Below are 21415 nucleotides of genomic sequence, written 5' to 3'. Positions count from 1 at the left end.
AAACTTGACACAGTAAAGCAGTTTCACATTCTAACTCTATGTTTTGTTTCCTCTTGATGTAGCCCTAAGCAGTGACTGGCGAGAAACACTTTCAGGGAAAGAGGTTGCCAAGCTTTCAAAAATTACGAGACTCCAGAAATCTGAGCAAATATTTTTTCACCCAAACTGGATGATACTTTCAGGTAATGATCGGTACACTAAGCCCACTTGGTTTCCTAAATTTCATTGTTCTGTGTTGAAGCTTTCGTTTCCAGTAACAGTTTGAATTTTGGCCTTTCTCTCTGTTTTCTCCTATATTGATAGATGTATTTGAAACTCTAAATCAAACACGGTTTGTTCTAGCTTTTTGAAACTTGACACAGTAAAGCAGTTTCACGTTCTATCTTTATGTTTTGTTTCCTCTTGATTTAGCACTAAGCAGTGACTTGCGAGAAACACTTTCAGGGAAAGAGGTTGCCAAGCTTCCAAAAATTACGAGACTCCAGAAATCTCAACAAATATTTTTTCACCCAAACTGGATGATACTTTCAGCTAATGATCAGAACACTAAGCCCACTTGGTTCCCCAAATTTCGTTCTTCTGTGTTGAAGCGTTCGTTTCCAGTAGCAGTTTGAATTTTGGCCATTCTCTCTGTTTTCTCCTATATTGATAGATGTATTTGGAACTCTAAATCAAACACGGTTTGTGCTAGGTTCTTGAAACTTGACACAGTAAAGCAGTTTCACGGTCTATCTCTATATTTTGTTTCCTGTTGATATAACCATAAGAAGTGACTGGCGACAAACACTTTCATGGAAAGAGGTTGCCAAGCTTCCAAAAATTACGAGTCTCCAGAAATCTCAGCAAATATTTTTTCACCCAAACTTGATGGTACTTTCAGGTAATGATCAGTACACTAAGCCCACTTGGTTCCCCAAATTTCGTTCTTCTATGTTGAAGCGTTCGTTTCCAATAACAGTTTGAATTTTGGCGTTTCTCTCTGTTTTCTAATATATTGATAGATGCATTTGGAACTCTAAATCAAACACGGTTCGTGCTAGTTTCTTGAAACTTGACACAGTAAATCAGTTTCACATTCTAACTTTATGTTTTGTTTCCTTTTCATGTACCCCTAAGCAGTGACTGGCGAGAAACACTTTAATTGAAAGGGGTTGCAAGTTTCCAAAAATTACGAGTCTCCAGAAATCTCAGCAAATATATTTTCAACCAAACACGATGATACATTTAGGTAATGATCAGTACACTAAACCCTTGGTTCCCCAAATTTCGTTCTTCTACTTTGTAGCGTTCGTTTCCAGTACCAGTTTGAATTTTGGAGTTTCTCTCTGTTTTCTCCTATATTGATAGATGTATTTGGAACTCTAAATCAAACACGGTTTCTGCTAGCTTCTTAAAACTTGACACAGTAAAGCAGTTTCACATTCTAACTCTATGTTTTGTTTCCTTTTCATATAGCCCTAAGCAGTGACTGGCGAGAAAGACTTTCATTGAAAGGGGTTGCAAGCTTCCAAAAATTAGGAGTCTCCAGAAATCTCAGCAAATATTTTTTCAACCAAACTGGATGATACTTTTATGTAATCATCTGTACACTAAGCCCACTTGGTTCCCCAAATTTCGTTCTTCTATGTTGAAGCGTTCGTTTCCAGTAACAGTTTGAATTTTGGAGATTCACTCTGTTTTCTCCTATATTGATAGATGTATTTGGAACTCTAAATCAAACACGGTTTGTGCTAGCTTCTTGAAACTTGACACAGTAAAGCAGTTTCACGGTCTATCTCTATGTTTTGTTTCCTCTTGATGTAGCCCTAAGCAGTGACTGGCGAGAATCAATATCATGGAAAGAGGTTGCCAATTTTCCAAAAATTACGAGTCTCCAGAAATCTCAGCAAATATTTTTTCACCCAAACTGGATGATACTTTCAGGTAATGATCAGTACACTAAGCCCACTTGGTTCCCCAAATTTCGTTCTTCTGTGTTGAAGCATTCGTTTCCAGTAGCAGTTTGCATTTTGAGTTTCACTCTCTTTTCTCCTATATTGACTGATGTATTTGGAACTCTAAATCAAACACAGTTTGTGCTAGCTTCTTGAAACTTGACACAGTAAAGCTTTTTCACGTTCTATCACTATGTTTTGTTTCCTCTTGATGTAGCCCTAAGCAGTGACTGGCGAAAAACACTTTCATGGAAAGGGGTTGCCAAGCTTCCACAAATTACGGGTCCCAGAAATCTGAGCAAAAATTTTTTCAACCAAACTGGATGATACTTTTAGGTAATGATCAGTACACTAAGCCCAATGGTTCCCCAAATTTCGTTTTTCTATGTTGAAGCGTTCGTTTCCACTATCAGTTTGCATTTTGGCGTTTCACTCTGTTTTCTCCTATATTGATAGATGTATTTGGAACTCTAAATCAAACACGGTTTGTGCTAGTTTCTTGAAACTTGACACAGTAAAGCAGTTTCACATTCTAACTCTATGTCTTGTTTCCTCTTGATGTAGCCCTAAGCAGTGACTGGCGAGAAACACTTTCATTGAAAGGGGTTGCAAGCTTCCAAAAATTATGAGTCTCCAGAAATCTCAGCAAATATTTTTTCAACCAAACTGGATGATACTTTCAGGTAATGATCGGTACACTAAGCTCACTTGGTTTCCCAAATTTCATTCTTCTGTGTTGAAGTTTTCGTTTCCAGTAACAGTTTGAATTTTGGCCTTTCTCTCTGTTTTCTCCTATATTGATAGATGTATTTGGAACTCTAAATCAAACACGGTTTGTTCTAGCTTTTTGAAACTTGACACAGTAAAGCAGTTTCACGTTCTATCTTTATGTTTTGTTTCCTCCTGATTTAGGCCTAAGCAGTGACTGGCGAGAAACACTTTCAGGGAAAGAGGTTGCCAAGCTTCCAAAAATTACGAGTCTCCAGAAATCTCAGCAAATATTTTTTCACCCAAACTGGATGATACTTTCAGGTAATGATCAGAACACTAAGCCCACTTGGTTCCCCAAATTTCGTTCTTCTGTGTTGAAGCGTTCGTTTCCAGTAGCAGTTTGAATTTTGGCCATTCTCTCTGTTTTCTCCTATATTGATAGATGTATTTGGAACTCTAAATCAAACACGGTTCGTGCTAGGTTTTAGAAACATGACACAGTAAAGCAGTTTCACTGTCTATCTCTATATTTTGTTTCCTCTTGATATAACCCTAAGCAGTGACTGGCGAGAAACACTTTCATGGAAAGAGGTTGCCAAGCTTCCAAAAATTACGAGTCTCCAGAAATCTCAGCAAATATTTTTTCACCCAAACTGGATGATACTTTCAGGTAATGATCAGAACACTAAGCCCACTTGGTTCCCCAAATTTCGTTCTTCTATGTTGAAGCGTTCGTTTCCAGTAACAGTTTGCATTCTGGCATTTCACTCTATTTTCTCCTATATCGATAGATGTATTTGGAACTCTAAATCAAACACGGTTTGTGCTAGCTTCTTGAAACTTGACACTGTAAAGCAGTTTCACGGTCTATCTCTATGTTTTGTTTCGTCTTGATATAGCCCTAAGCAGTGAGTGGCGAGAAACTCTTTCATTGAAAGGAGTTGCCAAGCTTCAAAAAATTACGAGTCTCCAGAAATCTCAGCAAATATTTTTTCACCCAAACTGGATGATACTTTCAGGTAATGATCAGAACACTAAGCCCACTTGGTTCCCCAAATTTCGTTCTTCTATGTTGAAGCGTTCGTTTCCAGTAGCAGTTTGAATTTTGGCTTTTCACTCTGTTCTCTCCTATATTGATAGATGTATTTGGAACTCTAAATCAAACACGGTTTGTGCTAGCTTCTTGAAACTTGACACAGTAAAGCAGTTTCACATTCTCTCTCTATGTTTTGTTTCCTCTTGATGTAGCCCTAAGCAGTGACTGGCGAGAAACACTTTCATGGAAAGAGGTTGCCAATTTTCCAAAAATTACGTGTCTCCAGAAATCCCAGCAAATATTTTTTAACACAAACTGGATGATACTTTCAGGTAATGATCAGTACACTACGCCCACTTGGTTCCCCAAGTTTCGTTCTTATATGTTGAAGCGTTCGTTTCCACTAACAATTTGAATTTTGGCCTTTCTCTCTGTTTTCTCCTATATTGATAGATGTATTTGGAACTCTAAATCAAATACGGATTGTGCTAACTTCTTGAAACTTGACACAGTAAAGCAGTTTCATGGTCTATCTCTATGTTTTGTTTCCTCTTGATATAGCCCTAAGCAGTGACTAGCGAGAAACAATTACATGGAAAGGGGTTGCCAAGCTTCCAAAAATTACGAGTCTCCAGAAATCTCAGCAAATATTTTTTCACCCAAACTGGATGATACTTTCAGGTAATGATCAATACACTAAGCCCACTTGGTTCCCCAAATTTCGTTCTTCTATGTTGAAGCGTTTGTTTCCACTATCTGTTTGCATTTTGGCGTTTCACTCTGTTTTCTCCTATATTGATAGATGTATTTGGAAATCTAAATCAAACACGGTTTGTGCTAGCTTCTTGAAACTTGACACAGTAAAGCAGTTTCATGGTCTATCTCTATGTTTTGTTTCCTCTTGATATAACCCTAAGCAGTGACTGGCGAGAAACACTTTCATTGAAAGGGGTTGCCAAGCTTCCAAAAATTACGAGTCTGCAGAAATCTCAGCAAATATTTTTTCACCCAAATTGGATGATACTTTCATGTAATGATCAGAACACTAAGCCCACTTGGTTCCCCAAATTTCGTTCTTCTATGTTGAAGGGTTCGTTTCCAGTAACAGTTTGCATTCTGGCATTTCACTCTGTTTTCTCCTTATTGATAGATGTATTTCTATCTTTAAATCAAACATGGTTTGTGCTAGCTTCTTGAAACTTGACACAGTAAAGCAGTTTCATGTTCTATCTCTATGTTTTTTTTTCCTCTTGATGTAGCCCTAAGCAGTGACTGGCGAGAAACTCTTTAATTGAAAGTGGTTGTCAAGCTTCCAAAAATTACGAGTCTCCAGAAATCTCAGAAAATATTTTTTCACCCAAACTGGGTGATACTTTCAGGTAATGATCAGTACACTATGCCCACTTGGTTCCCCAGGTTTTGTTCTTATATGTTGAAGCTTTCGTTTCCAGTAACAGTTTGAATTTTGGCGATTCACTCTGTTTTCTCCTATATTGATAGATGTATTTGGAACTCTAAATCAAACACGGTTTGTGCTAGTTTCTTTAAACTTGACACAGTAAAGAGTTTCACATTCTAACTCTATGTTTTGTTTCCTTTTCATGTAGCCCTAAGCAGTGACTGGCAAGAAACACTTTCATTGAAAGGGGTTGCAAGCTTCCAAAAATTACGAGTCTTCAGAAATCTCAGCAAATATTTTTTCAACCAAACTTGATGATACTTTCAGGTAATGATCAGTACACTACGCCCACTTGGTTCCTCAAATTTCGTTCTTCTGTGTTGAAGCGTTCGTTTCCAGTAACAATTTGAATTTTGGCCTTTCTCTCTGTTGTTTCCTATATTGACAGATGTATTTGGAACTCTAAATCAAACACGGTTTGTGCTAGCTTCTTGAAACTTGACACAGTAAAGCAGTTTCATGGTCTATATCTATGTTTTGTTTCCTCTTGATGTAGCCCTAAGCAGTGACTGGCGAGAAACTCTTTAATTGAAAGGGGTTGTCAAGCTTCCAAAAATTACGAGTCTCCAGAAATCTCAGCAAATATTTTTTCACTCAAACTGGATGATACTTTCAGGTAATGATCAGTACACTACGCCCACTTGGTTCCCCAGGTTTCGTTCTTATATGTTGAAGCGTTCGTTTCCAGTAGCAGTTTGCATTTTGGCGTTTCACTCTGTTTTCTCCTATATTGACAGATGTATTTGGAACTCTAAATCAAACACGGTTTGTGCTAGCTTCTTGGAACTTGACACAGTAAACCAGTTTCATGGTCTATCTCTATATTTTGTTTCCTTTTCATATAGCCCTAAGCAGTGACTGGCGAGAAACACTTTCATTGAAAGGGTTGCCAAGCTTCCAAAAATTACGAGTCTGCAGAAATCTCAGCAAATATTTTTTCACCCAAACTGGATGATACTTTCAGGTAATGATCAGAACACTAAGCGCACTTGGTTCCCCAAATTTCGTTCTTATATGTTGAATCATTCGTTTCCAGTAACAGTTTGAATTTTGGCGTTTCACTCTGTTTTCTCCTATATGGATAGATGTATTTGGAACTCTAAATCAAACACGGTTTGTGCTAGCTTCTTGAAACTTGACACAGTAAAGCAGTTTCACATTCTATCTCTACGTTTTGTTTACTCTTGATGTACCCCTAAGTAGTGACTGGCGAGAAACACTTTCATGGAAAGGGATTGCCAAGCTTCCAAAAATTACGAGTCTCTAGGAATCTCAGCAAATATTTTTTCATCCAAACTGGATGGTACTTTCAGGTAATGATCAGTACACTAAGCCCACTTGGTTCCCCAAATTTCGTTTTTCTATTTTGAAGCGTTCGTTTCCAGTAACAGTTTGCATTTTTGCGTTTCACTCTGTTTTCTCCTATATTGATAGATGTATTTGGAACTCTAAATCAAACAAGGTTTGTGCTAGCTTCTTGAAACTTGACACAGTAAAGCAGTTTCAGGTTCTATCTTTATGTTTCGTTTCCCTTTGATGTAGCCCTAAGCAGTGAATGGCGAGAAACACTTTCATGGAAAGAGGTTGCCAATTTTCCAAATATTACGTGTCTCCAGAAATCTGAGCAAATATTTTTTCTCCCAAACTCGATGATACTTTCAGGTAATGATCAGTACACTAAGCCCTCTTGGTTCCCCAAATTTCGTTCTTCTGTGTTGTAGCGTTCGTTTCCAGTAACAGTTTGAATTTTGGCCTTTCTCTCTGTTTTCTCCTATATTGATAGATGTATTTGGAACTCTAGATCAAACACGGTTTGTGCTCGCTTCTAGAAACTTGACACAGTAAAGCAGTCTCATGTTCTATCTTTATGTTTTGTTTCCTCTTGATGTAGCCCTAAGCAGTGACTGGCGAGAAACACTTTCATGCAAAGGGGTTGCCAAGCTTCCAAAAATTACGAGTCTCCAGAAATATCAGCAAATATTTTTTCACGCAAACCGGATGATACTTTCAGGTAATGATCAGTACACTAAGCCCACTTGGTTCCCGAAATTACGTTCTTCTGTGTTGAAGCGTTCGTTTCCAGTAACAGTTTGCATTTAGGCCATTCTCTCTGTTTTCTCCTATATTGATAGATGTATTTGGAACTCAAATCAAACACGGTTTGTGCTAGCTTCTTGAAACTTGACACAGTAAAGCAGTTTCACATTCTATCTCTATGTTTTGTTTCCTCTTGATGTAGCCCTAGTAGTGACTGGCGAGAAACACTTTCATGGAAAGAGGTTGCCAAGCTTCCAAAAATTAGGAGTCTCAGAAATCGCAGCAAATATTTTTTCACCCAAACTGGATGATACTTTCAGGTAATGATCAGTACACTAAGCCCACTTGGTTCCCCAAATTTCGTTCTTCTGTGTTGAAGCGTTCATTTTCAGTAACAGTTTGAATTTTGGCCTTTCTCTCTGTTTTCTCCTATATGGATAGATGCATTTGGAACTCTAAATCAAACACGGTTTGTGCTAGCTCCTTGAAACTTGACACAGTAAAGCAGTTTCATGTTCTATCTCTATGTTTTGTTTCCTCTTGATGTCGCCCTAAGCAGTGACTGGCGAGAAACACTTTCATGGAAAGGTGTTGACAAGCTTCCAAAAATTATGAGTCTCCAGGAATCTCAGCAAATATTTTTTCACCCAAACTGGATGATACTTTCAGGTAATGATCAGTACACTAAGCCCACTTGGTTCCCCAAATTTCGTTCTTCTGTGTTGAAGCGTTCGTTTCCAGTAACAGTTTGCATTTTGGCCTTTGTCTCTGTTTTCTCCTATATTGATAGATGTATTTGGAACTCTAAATCAAACACGGTTTGTGCTAGCTTCTTGAAACTTGACACAGTAAAGCAGTTTCACGTTCTATCTCTATGTTTTGTTTCCTCTTGATGTAGCTTTAAGCACTGACTGGTGAGAAACCCCTTCATGGAAAGGGGTTGCCAAGCTTCCAAAAATTAGAAGTCTCCAGAAATCTCAGCAAATATTTTTTAACCCAAACTGGATGATACTTTCAGATAACGATCAGTACACTAAGCCCACTTGGTTCCCAAATTTCGTTTTCTGTGTTGAAGCGCTCGTTTCCAGTGACAGTATGAATTTTGGCCTTTCTCTCTTTTTTCTCCTATATTGATAGATGTATTTGGAACTGTAAATCAAACACGGTTTGTGCTAGCTTCTTGAAACGTGACACAGTAAAGCATTTTCACATTCTATCTCTATGTGTTGTTTTTTCTTGATGTACCCCTAAGTAGTGACTGGCGAGAAACACTTTCATGGAAAGAGGTTGCCAAGCTTCCAAACTTTAGGGGTCTCCAGAAATCGCAGCAAATATTTTTTCACCCAAACTGGATGATACTTTCAGGTAATGATCAGTACACTAAGCCCACTTGGTTCCCCAAATTTCGTTCTTCTGTGTTGAATCTTTCGTTTCCAGTAACGGTTTGCATTTTGGCCTTTCTCTCTGTTTTCTCCTATATTGATAGATGTATTTGGAACTCTAAATCAAACACCTTTGTTGTTGCTTCTTGAAACTTGACACAGTAAAGCAGTTTCACAGTCTGTCTCTATTTTTTGTTTCCTCTTGATGTCGCCCTAAGCAGTGAATGGCGAGAAACACTTTCATGGAAAGGGGTTGACAAGCTTCCAAAAATTATGAGTCTCCAGGAATATCAGCATATATTTTTTCATCCAAACTGGATGATACTTTCAGGTAATGATCAGTACACTAAGCCCACTTGGATCCCCAAATTTCGTTCTTCTGTGTTGAAGCGTTCGTTTCCAGTAACAGTTTGCATTTTGGCCTTTGTCTCTGTTTTCTTTTATATTGATAGATGTATTTGGAACTCTAAATCAAACACGGTTTGTGCGAGCTTCTTGAAACTTGACACAGTAAAGCAGTTTCACATTCTATCTCTATGTTTTTTTTTCCGCTTGATGTAGCTTTAAGCAGTGACTGGCGAGAAACACTGTCATGGAAAGGGGTTGCCAAGCTTCCAAAAATTTCGAGTCTCCAGAAATCTCAGCAAATATTTTTTAACCCAAACTAGATGATACTTTCAGGTAACGATCAGTACACTAAGCCCACTTGGTTCCCAAATTTCGTATTCTGTGTTGAAGCGTTCGTTTCCAGTGACAGTATGAATTTTGGCCTTTCTCTCTTTTTTCTCCTATATTGAAAATGTATTTGGAACTGTAAATCAAACGCGGTTTGTGCTAGCTTCTTGAAACGTGACACAGTAAAGCAGTTTTACGTTCTCTCACTGTGTTTTGTTTCCTCTTGATGTAGCCCTAAGCAGTGACTGGCGAGAAACACTTTCATGGAAAGGGGTTGCCAAGCTTCCAAAAATTACGAGTCTCCAGAACTATCAGCAAATATTTTTTAACCCAAACAGGATGATACTTTCAGGTAATGATCAGAACACTAAGCCCACTTGGTTCCCCAAATTTCGTTCTTGTATTTTGAAGCGTTCGTTTCCAGTAACAGTTTGCATTTTGGCGTTTCACTCTGTTTTCTCCTATATTGATAGATGTATTTGGATCTCTAAATCAAACACGGTTTGTGCTAGCTTCTTGAATCTTGACACAGTAAAGCAGTTTGACATTCTATCTCTATGTTTTGTTTCCTCTTGATGTAGGCCCAAGTAGTGACTGAAGAGAAACACTTTCATGGAAAGAGGTTGAAAGCTTCCAAACATTAGGGGACTCCAGAAATAGCACCAAATATTTTTCAACCAAACTGGATGATACTTTGAGGTAATGATCAGTACACTAAGCCCACTTGGTTCCCCAAATTTCGTTCTTCTGTGTTGAAGCGTTCGTTTCAAGTAACAGTTTGAATTTTGGCCTTTCTCTCTGTTTCCTCCTATTTTGATAGATGTACTTGGAACTGTAAATCAAACACGGTTTGTGCTAGCTTCTTGAAACTTGACACTGTAAAGCAGTTTTACGGTCTATCTCTATGTTTTGTTTCCTCTTGATATAGCCCTAAGCAGTGACTGGCGAGAAACAATTTCATTGAAAGGGGTTGCCAAGCTTCCAAAAATTATGAGTCTCCAGAAATCTCAGCAAATATTTTTTCAACCAAACTGGATGATACTTTTAGGTAATGATCAGTACACTAAGCCCACTTGGTTCCCCAAATTTCGTACTTCTATGTTGAAGCGTTCGTTTCCAGTAACAGTTTGCATTTTGGCCATTCTCTCTGTTTTCTCCTATATTGATAGATGTATTTGGAACTCTAAATCAAACACGGTTTGTGCTAGCTTCTTGAAACGTGAAACAGTAAAGCAGTTCCACGTTCTATCTCTATGTATTGTTTCCTCTTGATGTAGCCCTAAGCAGTGACTGGCGAGAAACACTTTCATGGAAAGGGGTTTCCAAGCTTCCAAAAATTACTAGTGTCCAGAAATACCAGCAAATATTTTTTCACCCAAACTGGATGATACTTTCAGGTAATGATCAGTACCCTAAGCCCACTTGGTTCCCCAAATTTCGTTCTTCTGTGTTGAAGCGTTCATTTCCAGTAACAGTTTGCATTTTGGCCATTCTCTCTGTTTACTCCTATATTGATAGATGTATTTGGAACTCTAAATCAAACACGGTATGTGCTAGCTTCTTGAAACTTGACACAGTAAAGCAGTTTCACATTCTATCTCTATGTTTTGTTTCCTCTTGATGTACCCCTAAGTAGTGACTGGCGAGAAACACTTTCATGGAAAGAGGTTGCCAAGCTTCCAAAAATTACGAGTCTCCAGAAATCTCAGCAAATATTTTTTCACCCAAACTGGATGATACTTTCAGGTAATGATCAGTACACTAAGCCCACTTGGTTCCACAAATTTCGTTCTTCTGTGTTGAAGCTTTCGTTTCCAGTAACAGTTTGCATTTTGGCCTTTCTCTCTGTTTTCTCCTATATTGATAGATGTATTTGGAACTGTAAATCAAACACGGTTTGTGCTAGCTTCTTGAAACTTGACACAGTAAAGCAGTTTTATGGTCTATCTCTATGTTTTGTTTCCTCTTGATATAGCCCTAAGCAGTGACTGGCGAGAAACAATTTCATTGAAAGGGGTTGCCAAGCTTCCAAAAATTATGAGTCTCCAGAAATCTCAGCAAATATTTTTTCAACGAAACTGGATGATAATTTTAGTTAATGATCAGTACACTTAGCCCACTTGGTTCCCCAAATTTCGTACTTCTATGTTGAAGCGTTCGTTTCCAGTAACAGTTTGCATTTTGGCCATTCTCTCTGTTTTCTCCTATATTGATAGATGTATTTGGAACTCTAAATCAAACACGGTTTGTGCTAGCTTCTTGAAACGTGACACAGTAAAGCAGTTTCACGTTCTATCTCTATGTATTGTTTCCTCTTGATGTAGCCCTAAGCAGTGACTGGCGAGAAACACTTTCATGGAAAGGGGTTGCCATGCTTCCAAAAATTACTAGTCTCCAGAAATACCAGCAAATATTTTTTCACCCAAACTGGATGATATTTTCAGGTAATGATCAGTACACTAAGCCCACTTGGTTCCCCAAATTTCGTTCTTCTGTGTTGAAGCGTTCCTTTCCAGTAACAGTTTGCATTTTGGCCATTCTCTCTGTTTACTCCTATATTGATAGATGTATTTGGAACTCTAAATCAAACACGGTATGTGCTAGCTTCTTGAAACTTGACACAGTAAAGCAGTTTCACATTCTATCTCTATGTTTTGTTTCCTCTTGATGTACCCCTAAGTAGTGACTGGCGAGAAACACTTTCATGGAAAGAGGTTGCCAAGCTTCCAAACATTAGGGGTCTCCAGAAATCGCAGCAAATATTTTTTCACCCAAACTGGATGATACTTTCAGGTAATGATCAGTACACTAAGCCCACTTGGTTCCCCAAATTTCGTTCTTCTGTGTTTAAGCTTTCTTTTCCAGTAACAGTTTGCATTTTGGCCTTTCTCTCTGTTTTCTCCTATATTGATAGATGTATTTGGAACTCTAAATCAAACACGGTTTGTGCTAGCTTCTTGAAACTTGACACAGTAAAGAAGTTTCACGTTCTATCTCTATGTTTTGTTTCCTCTTGATGTAGCCCTAAGCAGTGACTGGCGAGAAACACTGTCATGGAAAGGGGTTGCCAAGCTTCCAAAAATTACTAGTCTCCAGAAATCTCAGCAAATATTTTTTAACCCAAACTGGATGATACTTTCAGGTAATGATCAGTACACTAAGTCCACTTGGTTCCCCAAATTTCGTTTTCTGTGTTGAAGCGTTCGTTTCCAGTGACAGTTTGAATTTTGGCCTTTCTCTCTGTTTTCTCCTGTTTTGATAGATGTATTTGGAACTGTAAAACAAACACGGTTTGTGCTCGCTTCTTGAAACGTGACACAGTAAAGCAGTTTCATGTTCTATCTCTGTGTTTTGTTTCCTCTTTATGTAGCCCTAAGCAGTGACTGGCAAGAAACACTTTCATTGAAAGGGGTTGCAAGCTTCCAAAAATTACAAGTCTCCAAAAATCTCAGCAAATATTTTTTCACCCAAACTAGATCATACGTTTAGATAATGATCAGTACACTAAGCCCACTTGGTTCCCCAAATTTCGTTCTTCTGTGTTGAAGCGTTCGTTTCAAGTAACAGTTTGAATTTTGGCCTTTCTCTCTGTTTTCTCCTATATTGATAGATGTATTTGGAACTCTAAATCAAACACGGTTTGTGCTAGCTTCTTGAAACTTGACACAGTAAAGCAGTTTCACGCTCTATCTCTATGTGTTGTTTCCTCTTGATGTAGCCGTAAGCAGTGACTGGCGAGAAACAATTTCATTGAAAGGGGTTGCCAAGCTTCCAAAAATTATGAGTCTCCAGAAATCTCAGCAAATATTTTTTCAACCAAACTGGATGATACTTTCAGGTAATGATCAGTACACTTAGCCCACTTGGTTCCCCAAATTTCGTTCTTCTGTGTTGAAGCGTTCGTTTCCAGTAACAGTTTGAATTTTGGCGATTCACTCTGTTTTCTCCTATATTGATAGATGTATTTGGAAGTCTAAATCAAACACTGTTTGTGCTAGCTTCTTGAAACTTGACACAGTAAAGCAGATTCTGGTTCTATATTTATGTTTCGTTTCCCTTTGATGTAGCCCTTAGCAGTGACTGGCGAGAAACACTTTCATGGAAAGAGGTTGACAATTTTCCAAAAATTACGTGTCTCCAGAAATCTCAGCAAATATTTTTTCACCCAAACTGGATGATACTATCAGGTAATGATCAGTACACTAGGCCAACTTGGTTCCCAAAATTCGTTCTTCTGTGTTGAAGCGTTCGTTTCCAGTAACAGTTTAAATTTTGGCCTTTCTCTCTGTTTTCTCCTATTTTGATAGATGTATTTGTAACTCTAAATCATACACGGTTTGTGCTAGCTTCTTGAAACATGACAGAGTAAAGCAGTTTCACGTTCTATCTCTATTTTTTGCCTCTTGATGTAGCCCTAAGCAGTGACTGGCGAGAAACACTTTCATTGAAAGGGGTTGCCAAGCTTCCAAAATTACGTGTCTCCAGAAATCTCAACAAATATTTTTTCACCCAAACTGGATGATACTTTCAGGTAATGATCATTACACTTAGCCCACTTGGTTCCCCAAATTTCGTTCTTCTGTGTTGAAGCATTCGTTTCCAGTAGCAGTTTGCATTTTGAGTTTCACTCTCTTTTCTCCTATATTGACTGATGTATTTGGAACTGTAAATCAAACACGGTTTGTGCTAGCTTCTTGAAACTTGACACAGTAAAGCAGTTTTACGGTCTATCTCTATGTTTTGTTTCCTCTTGATATAGCCCTAAGCAGTGACTGGCGAGAAACAATTTCATTGAAAGGGGTTGCCAAGCTTCCAAAAATTATGAGTCTCCAAAAATCTCAGCAAATATTTTTTCAACCAAACTGGATGATACTTTTAGGTAATGATCAGTACACTAAGCCCACTTGGTTCCCAAAATTTCGTTCTTCTATGTTGAAGCGTTCGTTTCCAGTAACAGTTTGAATTTTGGCGATTCACTCTGTTTTCTCCTATATTGATAGATGTATTTGGAACTCTAAATCAAACACGGTTTGTGCTAGCTTCTTGAAACTTGACACAGTAAAGCAGTTTCACATTCTATCTCTATCTTTTGTTTCCTCTTGATGTAGCCCTAAGTAGTGACTGGCGAGAAACACTTTCAAAAAAGAGGTTGCCAAGCTTCCAAAAATTAGGAGTCTCCAGAAATCGCAGCAAATATTTTTTCACCCATACTGGATGATACTTTCAGGTAATGATCAGTACACTAAGCCCACTTGGTTCCCCAAATTTCATTCTTCTGTGTTGAAGCGTTCGTTTCCAGTAACAGTTTGCATTTTGGCCATTCTCTCTGTTTTCTCCTATATTGATAGATGTATTTGGAACCCTAAATCAAACACGGTTTGTGCTAGCTTCTTGAAACTTGACACAGTAAAGCAGTTTCACGTTCTATCTCTATGTTTTGTTTCCTCTTGGTGTAGCTTTAAGCAGTGACTGGCGAGAAAAACTGTCATGGAAAGGGGTTGCCAAGCTTCCAAATATTACGAGTCTCCAGAAATCTCAGCAAATATTTTTTAACACAAACTGGATGATGCTTTCAGGTAAAGATCAGTACACTAAGCCCACTTGGTTCCCAAATTTCGTTTTCTGTGTTGAATCGTTCGTTTCCAGTGACAGTATGAATTTTGGCCTTTCTCTCTTTTTTCTCCTATATTGATAGATGTATTTGGAACTGTAAATCAAACACAGTTTGTGCTAGCTTCTTGAAACTTGACACAGTAAAGCAGTTTCACATTCTATCTCTATCTTTTGTTTCCTCTTGATGTACCCCTATGTAGTGACTGGCGAGAAACACTTTCATGGAAAGAGGTTGCCAAGCTTCCAAACATTAGGGGTCTCCAGAAATCACAGCAAATATTTTTTCACCCAAACTGGATGATATTTTCAGGTAATGATCAGTACACTAAGCCCACTTGGTTCCCAAAATTACGTTCTTCTGTGTTGAAGCTTTCGTTTCCAGTAAAAGTTTGCATTTTAGCCTTTCTCCCTGTTTTCTCCTATATTGATAGATGTATTTTGAACTCTAAATCAAACACGGTTTGTGCTAGCTTCTTGAAACGTGACACAGTAAAGCAGTTTCACGTTCTATCTCTATGTTTTGTTTCCTCTTGATGTAGCCCTAAGCAATGACTGGCAAGAAACAATTTCATGGAAAGGGGTTGCCAAGCTTCCAAAAATTACGAGTCTCCAGAAATCTCAGCAAATATTTTTCAACCAAACTGGATGATACTTTCAGGTAATGATCAGTACACTAAGCCCACTTGGTTCCCCAAATTTCGTTCTTCTGTGTTGAAGCGTTCGTTTCCAGTAACAGTTTGAATTTTGGCCTTTCTCTCTGTTTTCTCCTATTTTGATAGATGTATTTGGAACTGTAAATCAAAAACGGTTTGTGCTAGCTTCTTGAAACTTGACACAGTAAAGCAGTTTTACGGTCTATCTCTATGTTTTGTTTCCTCTTGATATAGCCCTAAGCAGTGACTGGCGAGAAACAATTTCATTGAAAGGGGTTGCCAAGCTTCCAAAAATTATGAGTCTCCAGAAATCTCAGCAAATATTTTTTCAACCAAACTGGATGATACTTTTAGGTAATGATCAGTACACTAAGCCCACTTGGTTCCCAAAATTTTGTTCTTCTATGTTGAAGCGTTCGTTTCCAGTAACAGTTTGAATTTTGGCGATTCACTCTGTTTTCTCCTATATTGATAGATGTATTTGGAACTCTAAATCAAACACGGTTTGTGCTAGCTTCTTGAAACTTGACACAGTAAAGCAGTTTCCGGTTCTATATTTATGTTTCCTTTCCCTTTGATGTAGCCCTAAGCAGTGACTGGCGAGAAACACTTTCATGGACAGAGGTTGCCAATTTTCCAAAAATTACGTGTCTCCAGAAATCTCAGCAAATATTTTTTCACCCAAACTGGATGATACTTTCAGGTAATGATCAGTACACTAAGCCCACTTGGTGCCCAAATTTCATTCTTTTGTGTTGAAGCGTTCATTTCAAGTAACAGTTTGAATTTTGGCGTTTCTCTCTGTTTTCTCCTATATTGATAGATGTATTTGGAACTCTAAATCAAACACGGTTTGTGCTAGCTTCTTGAAACTTGACACAGTAAAGCAGTTTCACGTTCTATCTCTATGTTTTGTTTCCTCTTGATGTAGCCCTAAGCAGTGAGTGGCGAGAAACACTTTCATGGAAAGAGGTTGCCAAATTCCAAAAATAACGAGTCTCCAGAAATCTCAGCACATATTTTTTCACCCAAACTGGATGATATTTTCAGGTAATGATCAGAACACTAAGCCCACTTGGTTCCCCAAATTTTGTTCTTCTATGTTGAAGCGTTCGTTTCCAGTAACAGTTTGCATTCTGGCATTTCACTCTGTTTTCTCCTATATTGATAGACGTATTTGGAAATCTAAATCAAACACCTTTGTGCTAGCTTCTTGAAACTTGACACAGTAAAGCAGTTTCACAGTCTGTCTCCATGTTTTGTTTCCTCTTGATGTAGCCCTAAGCAGTGACTGGCGAGAAACACTTTCATGGAAAGGGGTTGCCAAGCTTACAAAAATTACTAGTCTCCAGAAATATCAACAAATATTTTTTCACCCAAACTGGAAGATACTTTCAGGTAATGATCAGTACACTAAGCCCACTTGGTTCCCCAAATTTCGTTCTTCTGTGTTGAAGCGTTCGTTTCCAGTAACAGATTGAATTTTGGCCTTTCTCTCTGTTTTCTCCTATTTTGATAGATGTATTTGGAACTGTAAATCAAACACGGTTTGTGCTAGCTTCTTGAAACTTGACACAGTAAAGCAGTTTCACGTTCTATCTCTGTGTTTTGTTTCCCCTTTATGTAGCCCTAAGCAGTGACTGGCAAGAAACACTTTCATTGAAAGGGGTTGCAAGCTTCCAAAAATTACAAGTCTCCAGAAATCTCAGCAAATATTTTTTCAACCAAACTGGATCATACGTTTAGATAATGATCAGTACACTAAGCCCACTTGGTTCCCCAAATTTTGTTCTTCTGTGTTGAAGCGTTCGTTTCAAGTAACAGTTTGAATTTTGGCCTTTCTCTCTGTTTTCTCCTATATTGATAGATGTATTTGGAACTCTAAATCAAACACGGTTTGTGCTAGCTTCTTGAAACTTGACACAGTAAAGCAGTTTCACGTTCTATCTCTATGTTTTGTTTCCTCTTGATGTAGCCCTAAGCAGTGACTGGCGAGAAACACTTTCATGGAAAGGGGTTGCCAAGCTTCCAAAAATTACGAGTCTCCAGAAATCTCAGGAAATATTTTTTCACCCAAACTGGATGGTTCTTTCAGGTAATGATCAGTACACTAAGCCCACTTGGTTCCCCAAATTTCGTTCTTCTATGTTGAAGCGTTCGTTTCCAGTAACAGTTTGCATTCTGGCTTTTCACTCTGTTTTCTCCTACATTGATAGATGTATTTGGAACTCTAAATCAAACACCTTTGTGCTAGCTTCTTGAAACTACACAGTAAAGCAGTTACACAGTCTGTCTCTATGTTTTGTTTCCTCTGGATATAGCCCTACGCAGTGACTGGCGAGAAACACTTTCATTGAAAGGGGTTGCCATGTTTCCAAAAATTATGAGACTCCAGGAATCTCAGCAAATATTTTTTTCACCCAAACTGGATGATACTTTCAGGTAATGATCAGTACACTAAGCCCACTTGGTTCTCCAAATTTCGAGCTTCTGTGTTGAAGCGTTCGTTTCCAGTGACAGTTTGCAGTTTGGCCTTTGTCTCTGTTTTCTCCTATATTGATAGATGTATTTGGAACTCTAAATCAAACACGGTTTGTGCTAGCTTCTTGAAACTTGACACAGTAAAGCAGTTTCACGTTCTATCTCTATGTTTTGTTTCCTCTTGATGTAGCCCAAACCAGTGACTGGCGAGAAACATTTTCATTGAAAGAGGTTGCCAATTTTCCAAAAATTACGTGTCTCCAGAAATATCAGCACATGTTTTTTAACCCAAACTGGATGATACTTTCAGGTAACAATTAGTACACTAAGCCCACTTGGTTCCCAAATTTCATTTTCTGTGTTGAAGCATTCGTTTCCAGTGAGAGTATGAATTTTGGCATTTCCTCTTTTTTCTCCTATATTGATAGATGCATATGGAACTGTAAATCAAACACGGTTTGTGCTAGCTTCTTGAAACGTGACACAGTAAAGCAGTTTCACGTTCTCTCACTATGTTTTCTTTCCTCTTGATGTAGCCCTAAGCAGTGACTGGCGAGAAACACTTTCATGGAAAGGGGTTGCCAAGCTTCCAAAAATTACGAGTCTCCAGAAATCTCAGCAAATATTTTTTCACCCAAACTGGATGATACTTTCAGATAATGATCAGTACACTAAGCACACTTGGTTCCTCAAATTTCGTTCTTCTGTGTTGAAGCGTTCGTTTCCAGTAACAGTTTGCATTTTGGCCTTTCTCTCTGTTTTCTCCTATATTGATAGATGTATTTGGAACTCTAAATCAAACACGGTTTGTGCTAGCTTCTTGAAACTTGACACACTAAAGCAGTCTCAAGTTCTATCTCTATGTTTTGTTTCCTCTTGATGTAGCCCTAAGCAGTGACTGGCGAGAAACACTTTCATGGAAAGGGGTTGCAAGCTTCAAAAAATTACGTGTCTCCAGAAATATCAGTAAATATTTTTTCACCCAAACTGGATGATAATTTCAGGTAATGATCAGTACACTAAGCACATTTGGTTCCCCAAATTTCATTCTTCTGTGTTGAAGCGTTCGTTTCAAGTAACACTTTACATTCTGGCATTTCACTCTGTTTTCTCCTATATTGATAGATGTATTTGGAACTCTAAATCAAACACCTTTGTGCTAGCTTCTTGAAACTTGACATAGTAAAGCAGTTTCACAATCTGTCTCTATGTTTTGTTTCCTCTTGATATAGCCCTACGCAGTGACTGGCGAGAAACACTTTCATTGAAAGGGGTTGCCAAGCTTCCAAAAATTAGGAGTCTCCAGAAATCTCAGCACGTATTTTTTCACCCAAACTGGATGATACTTTCAGGTAATGAACAGTACACTAAGCCCACTTGGTTCCCCAAATTTCGTTCTTCTATGTTGAAGCGTTCGTTTCCAGTAACAGTTTGAATTTTGGCGATTCACTCTGTTTTCTCCTATATTGATAGATGTATTTGGAACTCTAAATCAAACACGGTTTGTGCTAGCTTCTTGAAACTTGACACAGTAAAGCAGTTTCAGGTTCTATCTTTATGTTTCGTTTCCCTTTGATGTAGCCCTAAGCAGTGACTGGCGAGAAACACTTTCATGGAAAGAGGTTGCCAAGCTTCCAAAAATTAGGAGTCTCCAGAAATCGCAGCAAATATTTTTTCACCCAAACTGGAAGATACTTTCAGGTAATGATCAGTACACTAAGCCCACTTGGTTCCCCAAATTTCGTTCTTCTGTGTTGAAGCGTTCGTTTCCAGTAACAGTTTGCATTTTGGCCTTTGTCTCTGTTTTCTCCTATATTGATAGATGTATTTGGATCTCTAAATCAAACACGGTTTGTGCTAGCTTCTTGAAACTTGACACAGTAAAGCAGTTTCACGTTCTATCTCTATGTTTTGTTTCCTTTTGATGTAGCTTTAAGCGGTGACTGGCGAGAAACACTGTCATGGAAAGGGGTTGCCAAGCTTCCAAAAATTACGAGTCTCCAGAAATCTCAGCAAATATTTTTTAACCCAAACTGGATGATACTTTCAGGTAACGATCAGTACACTAAGCCCACTTGGTTCCCAAATTTCGTTTTCTGTGTTGAAGCGTTCGTTTCCAGTGACAGTATGAATTCTGGCCTTTTTATCTCTTTTCTCCTATATTGATAGATGTATTTGGAACTGTAAATCAAACACAGTTTGTGCTAGCTTCTTGAAACATGACACAGTAAAGCAGTTTCACATTCTATCTCTATGTGTTTTTTTTTTTTTTTTCTTGATGTACCCCTAAGTAGTGACTGGCGAGAAACACTTTCATGGAAAGAGGTTGCCAAGTTTCCAAACATTAGGGGTCTCCAGAAATCGCATCAAATATTTTTTCACCCAAACTGGATGATACTTTCAGGTAATGATCAGTACACTAAGCCCACTTGGTTCCCCAAATTTCGTCCTTCTGTGTTGAAGCTTTCGTTTCCAGTAAAAGTTTGCATTTTGGTCTTTCTCTCTGTTTTCTCCTATATTGATAGCTGTATTTGGAACTCTAAATCAAACACGGTTTTTGCTAGCTTCTTGAAACTTGACACAGTAAAGCAGTTTCACGTTCTATCTCTGTGTTTTGTTTCCCATTTATGTAGCCCTAAGCAGTGACTGGCAAGAAACACTTTCATTGAAAGGGGTTGCAAGCTTCCAAAAATTACAAGTCTCCAGAAATCTCAGCAAATATTTTTTCACCCAAACTGTATGATACTTTCAGGTAGTGATCAGTACACTAAGCCCACTTGGTTCCCCAAATTTCGTTCTTCTATGTTGAAGTGTTCGTTTCCACTATCAGTTTGCATTTTGGCGTTTCACTCTGTTTTCTCCTATATTGATAGATGTATTTGGAACTCTAAATCAAACATGGTTTGTGCTAGCTTCTTGAAACTTGACTCAGTAAAGCAGTTTCACGTTCTATCTCTATGTTTTGTTTCCTCTTGATGGAGCCCTAAGCAGTGACTGGCGAGAAACACTTTCATTGAAAGGGGTTGCCAAGCTTCCAAAAATTACGAGTCTCCACTAATCTCAGCAAATATTTTTTCACCCAAACTGGATTATACTTTCAGGTAATGATCAGAACACTAAGCACACTTGGTTCCCCAAATTTCGTTCTTCTATGTTGAAGCGTTCGTTTCCAGTAACAGTTTGCATTCTGGCATTTCAATCTATTCTCTCCTATATTGATAGATGTATTTGGAACGCTAAATCAAACACGGTTTGTGCTAGCTTCTGAAACTTGACAGAGTAAAGCAGTTTCATGTTCTATCTCTCTGTTTTGCTTCCTCTTGATGTAGCCCTAAACAGTGACTGGCGAGAAACACTTTCATTGAAAGGGGTTGCAAGCTTCCAAAAATTACGAGTCTCCAGAAATCTCAACAAATATTTTTTCAACCAAACTG

The sequence above is a fragment of the Spermophilus citellus genome (assembly GCF_964194105.1).
Source record: "Spermophilus citellus genome assembly, chromosome: 4".
In the NCBI taxonomy this organism is placed as follows: Eukaryota; Metazoa; Chordata; class Mammalia; order Rodentia; family Sciuridae; genus Spermophilus; species Spermophilus citellus.
Note: the sequence above shows the minus strand (reverse complement) of the source record.